The sequence below is a fragment of the Protopterus annectens genome, chromosome 7.part0 (assembly GCF_019279795.1).
Source record: "Protopterus annectens isolate FY-2018-M chromosome 7.part0, PAN1.0, whole genome shotgun sequence".
Lineage (NCBI taxonomy): Eukaryota > Metazoa > Chordata > Ceratodontiformes > Protopteridae > Protopterus > Protopterus annectens.
The window spans coordinates 1,167,446,138-1,167,459,354 of record NC_056739.1 but is presented as its reverse complement, the minus strand read 5'-3'; the positions used below and the strand labels follow the sequence as shown (position 1 = coordinate 1,167,459,354).

General features: G+C 39.8%; 1 protein-coding gene across 3 annotated transcripts in view; it reads right to left on the bottom strand.

The window, feature by feature from the left end:
* The window catches only part of STRA6 (signaling receptor and transporter of retinol STRA6), a 585,684-nt gene that overhangs the window by 313,742 nt on the left and 258,725 nt on the right, over positions 1–13,217 (bottom strand). The gene's annotated exons all lie outside the window — the stretch shown is intronic.

The window sequence follows — 13,217 nt, the reverse complement described above, 5'->3', positions numbered from 1 at the left end:
TTCTGAAAGTGTTAGCTCTGGTTTAAGAACTTGGGCTCCAAACCAGTTATTTTATGTCAGGAGAGATGAGGTCTACACTCTTGTGGCAGGAGAGTGTGGCCTACACCCTTCTAAGCTGGAAGTGCTTGTGAAGGCTTATTGTGCCTGTTATTCTTAGTGTCCTTATTCTGGTTTAATCATTTGGGTTCCAAACCAGTTACTTTACATTAGGAAGATTTGTGCTCTAAACTCTTGTGGCAGAAGAGGATAGCCTACACCTTTCTAAGTTGGAAATTGCTGGTTAAAGGTCTATTGTGTCTGTTATTCTGAAATGTCTTAGTTATGACTTAAGCACTTGGGCTCCAAAACCAGTGGTTTTGCATCAGGAGGGCTTGTGGTCTAGACTCTTGTGGCGGGAGAGTGTGGCCTACACCATGTTAAGCTGGGAATTGCTGGTGAATTGCTGCCTTATTTAAACTGTTTCTTTTTTATTTCTTTTGACTGTGATTTTATACACTTTGAATTTCTAGTACTTCTGCATTTTATAGCATAGGCCAGATTCAGACTTGCTGAATCTAGACTGTTTGGTATCACTTAAGCATTAAAATCAGTTCTTCACTGAGATACTGAAAGATATGAGGCATCTGCTACTTCCAACTATAAGTGCCTGTTTTTGATCTAATATTGCACTTTTAATTTATATTTACATTCTTCTGTCTGTTTGAACTGTCTAAACTTTTTTTGCCACATTTTACTATATACTGTACTAGTTCAGCTGTAGCATAGTCTAGCTCCAGGTTTGCTGTTTCTGGGTCTGTTTTGTAACTTCTGAGCCTCAAATTCAAGCCATTCTTGTTGGTGAAGGCCTTTCTGCACCCTTGTGGGAGGAGAGTGCTGTCTGGGTCCCATCTAATCAAGGGTGATTAGACTAGAGCTCAGAGAGCATCCTTATTGGCTAGTTTGAGTTAAAAGGTTATTTCTTGTTTTACTTAAGACCCGTGTTTGTGCTTGTTTGCATGTAGCACACCACTGTGCGCTGCTGCATAGCAATAGTTACCATTGGTGGCTATAGACGCAAACATGTTACTTGTTAAATTTTCCCTTAGCATTTTGCTTGTGGTCTTCTAAAGGTTTTTCACAGCCCTGCTCTACTGTCAGGTGGAACACTAAGCCTAGTCTCAGACGTACCAACACAACTCTCACCCACTAGCCATTGCTGACCATATAAATTTACCTAACACTATGGATGGACAATTTCCTACAGGGTCTTCAGCCAGCTTGGTCAGCTTGGGCATCTTGAGGCAGTGTAGCAACTGCTTCATGTTCACAGAAAACACTCTAATCCTAGTCCACACAAACAACATGTTGAGAGATGCAACTATATTAAAAACCTTGAATCCACTCTCTCTCACACACAATTCAGTACATATGACAATGAGCGGGTTGTCAGCATGCACATCTCACCTCCTACTCCACTCAAACACACATTACACATACCTACATTTGCAGAGGTCATCATCAGAAAAATATCTAATCACCAGAGTCCTCCCAAACACAAGCATGCTACACACAAAACATCCCCTGCAGAACACAGTACAGAACAGCTCACACACCAGTGTGTCACCTCTCAAGCCCTTAGGGCAAAACACAAAACCAAACATATTAATCTTTGGTGATTGCATCGTGACACACACAGATGTCCCTTTCACCAGGTTGAATAAGGAAAAGGTCATGATTAGCTGCCAGGTGCTAGGATCTGCCGTATTGCACATGCACTCAAGTCTCTCAACAGGTACTGTTGTGACTCCATGTTGGTGTGAATGACTTGAGATGTACCTCTCTGGACTATATTTCGAGAGACATGACTGAGCTCTTGGATTATGCATCTCAGGCAGGTATGTCCCTAGCCTTAAGCAGCATCTTACCTTCACCTAAGATAATGCTTCACTACAAACAGAAAATGATTGCCTTCAATGACTGGCTTAGTTTCTAGTGTCATTCTAAGTGGATCCAGTATCTGTCAGCCTGGGATGACATGATCGACAGACCTCTATGCCTTGTCAGAAATGATCTTCATCTGTCACGCCTGGGATTTCGGCTACTGGCCAAGGCTCTTGCCACCCCCATAGTGCCTTTTTTAGGCAGTGTCTCAAGAACAAAATTCCTGACATAAAAACTAGATCTAAAAACAACCTCAGGGCTATAATACTAAATGCTAGGAGTCTTAACATGAAACTGCACTCATTGGAAGAGGTCCTCACTTTGAAAGACACAAACATTTATGCAGTTATGGAGACCTGGTACAAGGCTGTAGAGAGCACCCCTGCCATACCAGGTTACACCTCCTTCCACACATTTAGACCACAAACTGAAGGCATGAAAACTAAAGAAGGTGGTGTATCAATATTCATTAAAGATAAATACACCTCCAGACTGGTTAAACAGTATGATTCCCTGAAGATACTTCAGGCGCAATTAACTTGCAATTAACTTGTTGGCAGGACAACTATTCAAGTCATTGCTAGTTACAGGACCCCCCCTTCATGAATCACAACACCCACTTTGCCTATTTGGATCTACTTGAGTCTATCAAGATACATCAGAGCACCATGGTTTTGGATGACTTTAACTACCCATCTATTAACTGGGTAAACTACTTGTGCTCAAACCCACTTGCCCAAAGGTTCCTTAACTTTGTTAACTCCAATGCCCTGGACCAGCTGGTTGACACCCCCACAAGGGGTGCCAACATCCTGGATCTGGTGCTTACCAATATGGGGGACCACTGTAGCACCCTCTCTGTGAGGTCTTCCCTGGTGAGATCTGACCTCAAATCAGTTTCATTTGAAGTAACTACCACACCTGACTGCCCCCAGCAGCAACTAAACTAAAATACTTCTCCAAAGCAGACTATAACCTCTTACAGGATGGTATAACTTTACTGCACCTCCCCCCTCAGATGGAACTGACAACTATGCAGAGTTCTACACCAATGTTTTAAACAAACATCTGTACAACCGCATTGACTCAGCCGTACCTGACCAAAACAAACTCAAGGAAGAGCAAGCCTGCCTGGTGGAAAACTGCCATCAACAGGCTTTATAATAAGATGAAGAAATTGCTGTCTAAGAGTAAGAGGGAGCCCTAAGCTGGAAACACTCCCTCCTTAACTTAAACAGATAAGACTTCCTGTGAAGTCCTCCAAAAGCAAACTATAAATGCAAATTAGCTTCCTCAACTAAGGACAAACATAAGGCATTCTTTAGTTACCATCTCTAACCTAAATGAAAGCCCAGATTTGTGCCAAACTGGTAGTTAATAATACCACAAATAGTGAGCCTGTGAACATAATTAACTTGTTGACCGACAGGTTCTGCGAAAACGTGACTCCCCTGTCCCCACCACACGTACCCCATGATAGCCCTACCACCTGTCCCCTACCTTGTATCTCTAAAGAACAGGTCATAAATGCTCTCTCAACGGTCAAAACCACAGCATCCATGGGACCTGATAACATCCCAGGCTGCATCCTACAAGGGTTCCAACAAAAATTAGCAACACCATTGGGTACTCTTTTCAATCATAGTCTAAGTACCAGCTTCATCCCTGCTGAATGGAAAACAGCCACCATTATTCCCTTGCACAAAGGTGGTGCTTCCACTGACTCTGGTAACTATAGACCTATTACGCCTGACTAGCCTTACTTATCTGCAAGACCATGGAGCAAATCATGGACTTTACCAACAATGATATAGGTAATCTCAAAACACTTGACCCTGCTCAATTTGAATTTGTCAAAGAGAAATCATGCCCGTTAAACCTGGTGGACTTCTTCGAGCCAGTCACCACGGCTCTGAATGAGGGGAAATCTGTACATACAGCCTACTTAGACTTAGTGTCCATCTCCCACTCAGGCATCATTGACAAACTCACCCAGCTAGGTATCCAGCCCTTATATTGTTCTATGTATAGCTAACTGGCTTACTGATAGAACACATAGTCAGAATAGGGGACTCCACCTCCAACAGCAGACCTGTAACCAATGGCTTTCCACAGGGATCAGTCCTGGGACCTCTACTGTTTGGAATCTATTCCTCCAAAGTACAAACAAAAACTAAAGGTCTGTGGATGACAAAGTTTGCTGATGACTGCAAACTGGGTATGGTCATAGAATCTCCAAATAATGTTAACATCCTCTAAGAGGGTCTTACACAAATAAATGATTGGTGCCAAAGTCATGGCTTTAAACTTAATGCAAAAAAAATGTATTATTGTCCATTTTGGTAAGAGTGATGTTTCTGCTAACTACCACATCAATATCAACACCCTAAGTATGCACTCAGTGGTGAGAGACCTGGGCACACAGATTGACAACAAACCTACCTTTAATCATCATGTCTCCACAGTGGTAAGAAGGGCATTCTATATTGCTCATCTCATAAGTAAGGGCATTGCCTCCAGAAAAAAGAAAGTTATAACCTTCCTGTACTCTTCCCTCATCAGGCCAATAATTGAGTACAACACCCCTTTTGTTATGTACCTTTACAAACACCTGCAGCAATTGGAGAGACCACAAAGTTTCCTCACAAGGAAAATTCAAGGTCTTCAGCATTCCTTTGTGGATCATCTGAAATCACGGTCACTTCATTTTGTTTCATACAGACTACTCAGAGGTGATCTCTGCCTTGCATATAAGGCAATGCTGCATATCCACAAGTCAAATGGTACATGGGGTACTTAGTATGAAGACCTTAACCTGGTACGTGACATTAATAGAACCTGCTAGAGGGAATGATTTGTCTCCCTGAGGTTACCACACATTTGAAACAGAATCCTACTTCATGTCAAACAGAGAACCTCACTGGCAGTCTTCAAACGCAATCTGGATGACTGGATGGATAACCATAGACTTACCCCAGGGATTCCACCTGTGTCCCTCTTGGACAGGGGCAATAGGTGCTAATCATGGAAATAAGAGTAGAACTTGGCTAGGCTTGTAAGGGCCCCAGGGCTATTAAACTAGTAACTTCCTATGATCCTATGAATCCCCCCCATCAGAATCCACTGAAAAGGGGCCATGCTGTCCAGCTGGACCATCCCAGTAAACAAATGCTCATAAATACATACACTGTTAATCCCAAAAGCAGTTGGTAGACCTCAGTAATCAAAGATGTTTTGATTAGGCATTCCAAAATGGTAACCATGTTGCCACTTAGGGGCACACAATTCCCCATTTCATTAATCCAGAATATTCTTATACATAGACTGAAAGTCTCTAGTAACCCTCTCCTCCAAAGAATTAGTGCAATTGTCTTCAGAGCCTGATGAAAGTCTAGACTTTATGTGTTAAGACTCAGTGGTCCACACTGTAACATGACAACACTATGTACTTCAACAATCCATTTCTAGTGACCAATACAGATCATTGGAACTTGGGTGTACTGCTTATGTAGCCATTTATAATTGTATTGTTTAATCCCAGAATACGAGGCTGAAATCATAATTTGATTTTTTGATGTACAAATGTTTTGCCTATGATGTGTGGCAGAGAAGAAACAGGACTGAAGAAAATGGCGTCGGTTGCTTCTTATATACCCCTGACACACTGACGTCAGGGAAGAGGCGACAGCAACAGATGTTGGACCAAGACTGCGGGACTGCCTGATGGCAGGATAACCCAAGTGTAATGACTGCAGCAGTGAAACACGATGAACATCAGGATTGTATGAAAAATGAAGTATAGGAAAATTTTGGACAGGGTAAGTAGAGTGTTACCAGTGGCTATAATTATTCACATTTTTGAGGTAGGTTTTATTTTTGTCAGCTTAAAGTGAATGGTTTATACTAAAGATTTATATTGGGGTAGGGAATTTTATTTACCAAAGAGGAAAACTTAGTATATTTAGTAGAACATAAAAAATAACATTTTGGGATTCAGAAATGGTATAACAGAATTGGATCATTGTTGGAAATGAGTCATAATAAAGGTACTGCACACCCTTTTCATTAAGCATTCCAGTACTTTTGTATCTAAATACCTTGCCACCAGCTGAGGGAAATGGCATTTCGGTGTTTAACACCTCATTCAGAAGTTGCTGCCTCAGATGTACAGATCCCACCTATGCTACAACTGCAGTGCCTCTGAAGTAATCTGCACAAAAACGTTTAATAATTCCAATATCTTATCAAGTCTTGTGTGTGTGTGTGTGTGTGTGTGTGTGTGTGTGTGTGTGTGTGTGTGTGTGTGTGTGTGTGTGTGTTACACACTTTTCAGTATCTTTGCAATAATACACAGGTCACTCCAACATATGGAACACCAGCAGTCCTCCATTCAGAAAATCTTGTAAATTAATGAAGTTATCCTTAACCTGCCCTAAAATGCTAATCAAGAGACAGTGTAGCATTATCTAATTTACTATGATTAATCAAACTTGCGCATATTAATATACTAATTTCAGGAATCCTTCTAATGGTAAGTTGGAATGCAACAACAGTTGAAATAATCCTATCCACCACCATTCAGTGCTACCATTGTCTGTCCTTCAACATTATGATGCAGTTAAAATTTCACTTCTTAAACATTTCTGATTTGTGACAGAACTGAGTTGTAACAGGTTAGCAAGTTCCATTCATTGTGAATGTCAGATCTCAGAACCACCACCAGTCTTGCATTTTATTTCAAGAGGGTCTGTGCATCATCTTCTAACACGGTTATCATTTCAGATGAAAACGACAGGTTTAAATCAATGGCACAGTGAAGAAATGCATTTTCACATCACATAAAAGTAACCAAGATAATCTATTTTGAACAGTGAAGTGTATCTTAGCTGGCTATGGATAAAAAAAACAACAATCCATTACAGACCAAGACAGAAATGAGAAAGTTCATGACTTGTATCAGAATGAAACCCTGATGTAAAAAAAATAAGAGAAAAGACAGAGTTCGGCTCTAACAGAACAGTATGTGAATCATTATCCAAATAACAGTAGATATTTAGAAAAGCTTAATAAACAAGAAATGTAAAATACATTTAAAATACTGCTAATGGAATTGTCATTCCTAGTACCAGCAAACTTAACAGTTAATTCTATTTTATAAAAGTTATTTGCAGAGGATCTAAGTGTTTCATCACTTTCATCACATTCCTCTTAAAAATCGAGGCAGAACATCTTGCATTTATATGACATGTTAAAAAAAGAGTGGCCACGCAAATGCAAGCATCATGACACAACGGTGGATGAGGACAGAATATGTGATCAGTGAGCAATGTTGTACAGAGTGAGTTCTGCTACAAACCTCCACTCACTTCAGGACGAGTCAGGCAGAGATACAGAAATAGGAAGAAAGGTTAAGATGCCACGAAACTCCTTCAGCAACATGCGAAACCACAGATATCTGGAATCCATTAAAGACCAGAACATCTCTAAAGACTTTGTTAAACAGAATACAAGTGAAGGCTAGTTCACTTTAATGCTTTCAGTAAAACGTTTGTGTGGACAGAGTGTTTGCTACATTGGCAGCACACCTGCTGATATCAGAGTGGTAATCTGCACAGGGAAATATCCCACACTTCCTCCTGACAGAAGGGCTTGTTCATCATAAATATGGGAAATTAAGCAGCAGAAGTAACCTAATTTGATTAGTTCTAACACCTATCAGAATACTGTACCTTTATGTACATTGTCTGGTAATGGAGAGAGAAGGAAAGTAATTACATTTAACAGAGCACAACTTGAGGCTATTCCTATGTGGAGTTTACTTAAAATGTCAAGTTCATGCATACAATATGTCTAAACAGTTAGTTACAAGTTAAGTCAGCAATCCTTGTTTGAATTAAAGACCTAAAATTGGCTGCATATTTGTATACTTGGAGTGTGATGGCTGAGTTGTCACATATTTGCTGAGGATTATTTTAACCTGTCCTTCATTTAATTTGTTTTCTTGCTACACTGGATAAGTATATGGGTAGAAGGCAGATTCCTCCAACAATAGAAACAAAAAATCAGAGGCCACTTGAGTTAAGGGGGCAGGGGGTGGCCCTAGTACTGTTTTATTCTGGTTACTTTGGTCCCTGCTTATACAACTGTTCATCTTCAACATGATTTGGCATACACACACACACACACACACACACACACACGTGTCTGGAAATATGATGCGAAACTCTGTGGTGAAATGTCATTGAATTGTCTTCATATCCCTGATGGAAAGAACAGCTACACATCAAATTCTATTCAGAGAATTATCATTTTAATTTTTTTTAAAATATTGTGGACAACAAAAATAATGGTGAAAATCTTACTTTAATAAAATGCATTATGCATGATGTTACAACAGAACATCTAGAGTTGTATGGCTTTTATCTTCCACAGTATAAGGAAAATTGCTAGTAACTACACTTTAGTCTGCAGTTTATTAACTTTAAATGGCCAGTTCTGACCTGTAAAAGGGGGGGGGGACTGCAGTGTAATGGTAAGCACTGCTGCCTTCCAAATGCTATTTCAACAGTTTGAGTCTTTGATGGCTTCTCTGTGGAGTCTCTCTTTCCTCCATTTGTATGAGTTTTTGATGAGTGCTTCAATTTCCTCAAAATATGAAGGATATGCTGTAGGTGAATTGTTCCAGTACAAAATTGCAAGTTTGTGCACCCCATAAAGTAATTTCCTGACTTGTGCCCACTGAGATAGGCTTAGCTCCCCAGTAACCCAGAACTACATAAAGTACTGAAGAATTAATCCATTCTGATATGGTTCTGAACCTTCTGGCAGCCACATCTGGGTAATGTCTGGAAATGTTCTTCTAAGGGGTTCAGGACAAGAGTACTTGTATATCAGCCATGCAGTATGTGTGCTTTCAGTTTTCAAATCAGGGATCTGGTTGTGTTTTGAATGCCTGGATGCCATTTTGCATTTGTCAAAACTGAATTTATCGGTACAAAGAAATAAATGTCAGAAATGTATATTTTTAGAGACTTTGAATTCTGATGTCATCATATGCAAGACAGTTATAATTCAGATAGTGAGGCTGTCAGCAAATACTTGTCATTTATAGGTCACCTTTTGGTAGTAAACAAACCCCATTGCATTTTTTCCCTGGCACTTATAAGCTTTATCTGCTGCCTTAAGGACCTGCATCTCTCATGAAATACTTTCAAAACCAAATCAATTATTTTCTGCAGCAGCAACTATCACAACATCAACTTACAAAATCCAGCTCTTAGAATACATGCTGAGCAGTAAATACTTAGGCGCAATTCTAAAAAAATTTCTATATTCCACTGTAAAAAACAAGTGCTTTCAATTACTGATACAGATGTACCAAAAAAAAAACAAAAAAAAAAAACAGAAGAGCGTTAATTCAGTTCTAGAATCAAACGTATCTCATCCATGTTGTTCTCAAATTACTTCTTTTAGTAGCATCCAACTCACTGGGGATGCCTCAATCACTTCCTCCAAAATGAAATATGTTTGGAAGTATGCCATATTTGATTATTCAGTCTTGAAGACCAAGCTTTGTGACCTACACAAGCCATTATTAAATTGGGTTTCATTTCCTTATAAACCTTAACTCTCTCCATTTCTTTATTTGCTGACTGTATTCTGAAAGTCTTTCAGACAACCCTCTCCCCTAGTTTGGCACTTGACTGCCTAAAGTCTGCACTTATCCAGTGCACAACTGATAAAAGAATCAAGACGTCACAACCAAATTGGAAGTGCCCAGTTTCCTTACTAAGGGGGAGTATCTGAAAACTATTTTGCCAAGGACACCAGAAATAGTAACCAACTTGCTGAATTCAAAAACAAATTACTGTTGCAATATTAGTAAGCATTTTTGTTATAAGGGCTGTGCTTAAATTTGATGTCGACCTTTAAATGTTTTTTTGCATTTAGTTTTCTTTACCCCTCATTGCTGCTTACCTATCCTAGTTACTTTATCTCTCTTTCTTCTATTCTTTTCTTCTCGTGTATTAGTTGATATTTGAAGTAAGAGATATTGCTCTTTTGCCTCCTAGTAAAGCATACTTTTAGCCACATGAGCTCCCAAGTCAAAAAAGCTGTTTCACTATTGTGTTTTCTGTGCTTATCACATTATTCTGATGGGCCTTTTATTGTATTATTTTGCATTTACTCACTTGTACTTAAACTGTATACATGCAATATAATATTTTCTTTGTGCCTGTAATACTTATAACTGTATACCTTCACCTTATGAGATGATATAAAATTGAACTCATTTGCTCACCTTTATGTTAACATTTATTGCAAACATACTAATATCAAAACAGGATCAAAGTAAGATGGCTTTCCTCAATATATGAGGTCTAAACAAGAAGATGCCCATCCTTGAGGCACTCCGGCATTTGGAAGGCATCCATGTATAACTAAAACCTGGTTTAAATGCCCAGAAAGTGGCCCTTCCATACCTGGGCTTAGTGCCTACCATGCCTACAGACCCAATGGCATATCACTTCTCAGCAGATTCCCTGAGACCCACAAATTGAACTTAATGAACTCCAAATTACATTAAACAAAATCAACTACAAGTTTATTGCCTATAATAGGACCACTTCTATCACCCCCAGAAATCCAGTGAAGTTCGTAAATGTCATGGATGAACTCCCCCCAAAAATGAGGACTTCACTGTTCTGGGATTCTAACTATCCATCAATTGACTGGAGTATCACCACCACTAGTGCAGGATATGCTAAAAAGCTTTTAGACTTAACATTTTAGTGGACAAGTTTGTTACTATCCTAACTAAAGGACTAAATAGTCTTGATCGGGTACTTACACATGTAGCATCATCATGCACAACTCCCCTTGTAACTTCCTCTCTAATTAAGTCCGACCATAAGCTAGTAACTTTTGTCCCTCAATCTAACTAAACCCTCAATTCATTTATATCATCATCACCACACACACATTGCCTCAGCACATAAATACGTAGAACTGGTTGTCCCACCCAGATCCAAATACAAGGAGAAATAATTAAAATGCAAACCATCCTGGAGGTCCAGCAAAATAAATCTCAATAAAAAGAAAACTCATTAAAGTAGACAACAGATCTAAAGACCCCCCAAGTCAAGGAAAATATTAAGAGTTTGACTAAAAATTGTAAAAAAGGCCATTAGATCTAAGGCAGACCATGAACTCAGACTGGCAACTGAAGCCAATAACAATTACAAGTCCTTCTTTAGTCATGTTAGAAAAGTGAAAAACAGCACTCAACAGCACTCAGCAGTGTACAGAACTCATACTAAATGACAAAACCAGCTCTGATCTGTCAGAAAAGACTACAGGCACTGTCCTTTTCTGTCTCTTATGGGTTCCTCAGAGGAGACCTTTGCCTTATCTTCTTAGCAGTCAGTGACTCAATAGTCTGGGATCTCTTGGAACTTCATGACACCGATAGTCCCACAAACAGCAGAAGAAGACAGCCAAACCTGCTTAAGCAGATCAATAAAAAAAAAGAGAGACTAATTTATTTATTCAACATCTCTCTCACCAATGAAATAAACGTCCCCTGCAGGTAAAGCAGTGTAATAAACAATCTTCCTTCAAGGTGCACCCAGGTAATTTGACGGTTATTCTTTAATTCACTGCAGGCATGAATGGAATAGCTGCTTTTTAGAACACTAAAGCATTTCTTCCCAAACCTCCACCAAAAACAGCCTCATAGTAAAACAGAATTATTAAAACTTTTTCCTTGCTGGTACCAAACTTCTGTTTTTGTTTTTATAAAATGCAGTTTATACTCTCTAGTATGAAGGTTCTCTCAACTACTTCACTGAGGGACACAAGGAATTCATACACCTCTGTGTTGGTGGCCCACCCTAAATGTCAACCTGTCTCTGCTCTGGTAATTTCTTCTGCCTTGGCATGCAGTAACATATCACTGATCTGTAATGCAGCTATGTTAATGTCCTGTTACGGCTGCATAGTGAATTGATGTTCTACAGCAGTTCCAACCACCTGGTCAGTCTTGTCTGCTTTACATTTTAAAGGATATGCTTGCCTTGAATATATAAAGCCTGTAGTAGCATCTACTTCTCCTGTATGGTGAACCTTTCCAGCAGTTGACATTCCTTTGGTCATATAATAAGATGTGTACACCTGTGGACTATATAAATGAATAAGTCTACGTATGCTTGACTGTCCACTCCAGCCAGCAATGGACTTAGTGCTGTCTCCAGCCACATTCATAATCCTGTGTATTATTACAGTATAACCATTCTGACACTGTGCCATAGTGTGGCTGCAGTGGGAATATGTATGCCAAGCTTGCTGTCTACCAGATATGACCTGACAGTATTATTCTAATGCTTGCTGTACTGAAGATATCTTATGCCTTGTAACATGTCATGCAGTATGTTTGCATACGGAATGTTGTTGCAATACTTACAGAGCAGGAGAGTGACCCCAGGATCTGTCAGTGTGGGCCCTCCCCAGAACGCAGTACTGTAACCCATCCTGCCCTGTCCCCTGTTTCTTGCTAGGTTGAGGATCCCCTCTAGAGAGCTGCAGTCTGTCTGATCAGGATGAGTCCACCCAGTTAGACTGACTCTTGTCCTGCCCCATCGTCTCCTTTAGCCTGTCAGGTTGTCCAACCCAGCTGGTCTGTATACTGTCCTAAACTGTTCCCTGTTGGGCTGAGCCCTCCTACCTGGCATGCCAGTCCCCTGTTATGTCCTGTGCAGTGTGCCCAATACACTTCTCTGTTCCAGTACTGCGCCAGTGATGTCCATGGACTGTTGTGTGGTCAGTGTTATCCTAAGGTCCAGTACCAGTAGTCTTTCTCCTGTTAATTTCCCTATATGCACGTACACAATGATATCTACTATATTCTGAATGTCTAAGTTGTTTGCCTTAATACAGCATCCTGAAATGTTGCAAGTGTTATTGTCATCATGATAAAACAGACCTCGTAACACAGAAATTATGCTGATGAGGTTATCTTTAAGATCATTTCTGAATTTTATTTATAACGTGATGCATTATTAACCATGTGGCATGATGCTTGTGTCTACCTGTTCCCATGTTCCCAGGGTAGGAGCTCATGTATAGTATAAATGTATGCATGGACACTACAGATTCTGGCCACATTATTGTAAGTGTGCATCATGTTACTGACCACTTGCATCATGTTATTGTTAAACGTGCACCACAATACCCTACTGACATTGACGTGTGTCAGGTAGTCTCCAGTACATGCAGCCATGTACACAAGCTTTTAATTT